This window comes from Somniosus microcephalus, chromosome 28, assembly GCF_052327205.1.
Source record: "Somniosus microcephalus isolate GS21.2 chromosome 28, FLI_Smic_1.0, whole genome shotgun sequence".
Classification (NCBI taxonomy): Eukaryota; Metazoa; Chordata; class Chondrichthyes; order Squaliformes; family Somniosidae; genus Somniosus; species Somniosus microcephalus.
Genome location: NC_141014.1, coordinates 13,490,908 through 13,493,884, shown reverse-complemented (window position 1 = coordinate 13,493,884; position 2,977 = coordinate 13,490,908). Strand labels below are relative to the sequence as shown.

Sequence of the window (2,977 nt, the reverse complement as noted above, 5' to 3'; positions counted from 1 at the left end):
AAAAACTTTTTTACACAGTGAATGGTGATGACCTGGAACTCGCTGCCGACGGAAGTGGTGGAAGTGGAGACACTCAATGTTTTCAAGGGGAGGCTGGATAGGCACTTGAGGGAAATAAACTTGCAGGGCTATGGGAATAAAGCGGGGGAATGGGACTGACTGGATTGCTCTAAAGAGAGCTGGCACGGACTGGATGGGCTGAATGGCCTCCCTCTGTGCCGTTATGACTCGATGACTCTACAACTCTGTTCATGAAGCCCAGGATCCCGTAAGCTTTTTTAACTGCTTTCTCAACCTGCCCTGCCACCTTCAATGATTTGTGTACATACACCCCTAGTTCTGTCCGTTCATGCACCCCTTTAGGATTGTACCCTTTAGTTTATATTTCCTCTCTTCACTCCTTCTACCAAAATGTATCAGTTTTCTGCGTTAAATTTCATTTGTCACATGTCCGCCCATTCCACCAGCCTGTCTATGTCCTCTTGAAGTCTATCACTATCCTCCTCACTGTTCACTGCACTTCCAAGTTTTGTGTCATCTGCTAAGTTTGAAATTGTGTACAAACTTTACTCTGGCTGTGCAGTTTGGGTTTGATTGATTACCTACCGTAGTATTCGGGCCACATGGGAAGAATGGGGTGAATCGATTCATTAGCCACCCAACAATGTGAATTTTAAATCCTAATCAAAGATTTTCTGTGTGCTGTGAGAATAATTTGCCCTGTAAATAATGATTTGGCGGTCACAAACTGACCCTTAAGTCTCATGATTTTCATTTCTTTATATGCAACCCCAGTGGCCTAATGGATAAGGCACTGGCCTTCTAAGTCAGGGATTGTGGGTTCGAGTCCCATCTGGGGTGATGTTTTTTTAAAGATTGGCACGATGATGTAGCCGTGAAGGCCCAGAATGTCAATGCAGCCATCCAGAATAAACTCGTAGATGGTCAGGGCAGTGTTCGCAAGTTGATAGACATTCTGAAGGGATTTGGGAGGGCAGAGTAACCGAGAGGTATGCTGGAGGTATTTCTGTGGAAATGTGGAGAAGTGTTGTGTGGCAGAAAGCACTGGTGAAGTTGGAGGCCACCATAAGATGCGGAAACGGTGGAGAAATGGACGTCGGCCCAGGACAGTGAATTTCTGACCAGGACCCAGACAGCAACAAAATAAACCAGTGGGACAGTCACAGACTCAGCAGGTAACAGCAGCGATGGGGGATGGGCTGTAAACTGGACAAAGTTACCTTCAAACTGCAGCAACTGAATAAGAAGATCAGAGTCACAGCAGCTGAGTCTTACAGTGTATTCCAGTGGAGCCCAGTGGAGTAGTGTAGTATTGATGGCAGAGAAGGCCAGGAATTGGGAATCAAATTTGAGCAAAGTTCCAGGGCTCACTGATGAAAACAAAGAGCTGGCAGGCTCGGGGAATGGGCAGTGGGCACGGTATCTCCCTAAACATCTCCGCCTCACTGCCTCTCTCTCCTCCTTTAAATGTTCCTTAAAACCTACCTCTTTGACCAAGGTTTAGGACTCCTGTCCTAATACCTCCTTATGTGGCTCGGTGTCAAATTTTGTTTGATAATCGCACCTGTGAAGCACCTTGGAATATTTTACTATGTTAAAGGCGCTATATAAATACAAGTTGTTGTAGGTGGCTCTGGTATGGCGCGAGCAGTGACAGATATGATGGGTGAAAATAGCTCCCATCTCTGCTGAACTTTCGACGACGCTGAAACTGAGGCAGATGTCACATTTCGGAGTGGTCAATTGCCCTCAGGCGGGTTACATTGTGTATTCAGCCCCAGTGACCTAATGGATAAGGCACTGGCCTCCTAATCTGGAGATTGTGGGTTCGAGTCCCATCTGGGGTGATGTGTTTTTAATGATTGACACAATGACGGTTTAGGCGGGGCAAGTGGTGGAAGGTGCTGCCAGGCGGGGAGGCTGCATTAAGGAGGATTGTATTATCACCTGTAGCCAAGATTCCATCAAGGCCGTAAGGTCAATGCAATCATCCACAATAAGGAGGGAGAGAGAAGACAGGCCAGTTAGCCTGACATCAGTCATCGGGAAAATGTTGGAATCCATTATTAAGGGAGTGGTAACAATGCACTCAGAAAATCATATGATTAGGTTTTTCTGAAAGGAAATTGTGTTTAGCACATTTATTGGAGTATTTTGAGGATGTAACTAGCATGGCAGATAAATGGGAACCAGTGGATGTCGTATATTTGGATTTCCAAAAGGCATTCAATAAGGTGCCAAGTAAAAGGTTTTATTTTTATTTGTTCCTGGGATGTGGGCGTCACTGGCAATGCCAGCATTTATTGCCCATCCCTAATTGCCCTTGAGAAGGTGGTGGTGAGCCGCTGCCCTGAGGAACTCCTGTCGCGATGTCCTGGAGCTGAGATGATTGACCTCCAACAACCACAACGCTACGCAAGATAAGGTATCCTGGGGTTGGGGTAATATATTAGCATGGATAGAGGAGTGGCTAACAGACAGAAAACAGCGGGTAGGGATAAACGGGTCATTTTCTGGTTGGCAGGCTGTAACTAGTGGGGTGCTTGGGCCTCAGCTATTTACAATCTATATTAATGACTTAGATGAAGGGACCGAGTACAATGTATCCAGATTTGCTGACGATACAAAGCTTGGTGGAAAAGTAAGCTGTGAGGAGGACACAAAGAGCCTGCAAAGGGATCTAGACAGATTAAATGAGTGGGCAATAAGGAGGGAGATAGAGAATAATGTGAGGAAAGGTAAGGTTATTCACTTTGTTAGGAAGAATAGAAAAACAGAATATTTTTTAAATGGTGAGAAACTATTAAATGTTGGTGTTCAGAGAGATTTAGGTGTCCTCGTACAGGAAACACAGAGAGTTAGCATGCAGGTACAGCAAGCAATTAGGAAGGCAAATGGCATGTTGGCCTTTATTGCAAGGGTGTTGGAGCACAAGAGTAAGGAAGTCTTACTACAA

The 2,977-nt window shown here is 45.4% G+C and overlaps 1 non-coding gene across 1 annotated transcript; it reads left to right on the top strand.

Moving 5' to 3' along the window:
- Positions 1-788: 788 nt before the first annotated feature.
- On the top strand, positions 789-861 carry trnar-ucu (transfer RNA arginine (anticodon UCU)). Its single transcript has one exon. It is a non-coding gene; the product is annotated as a tRNA-Arg (tRNA).
- The last annotated feature ends 2,116 nt before the right edge of the window (positions 862-2,977 follow it).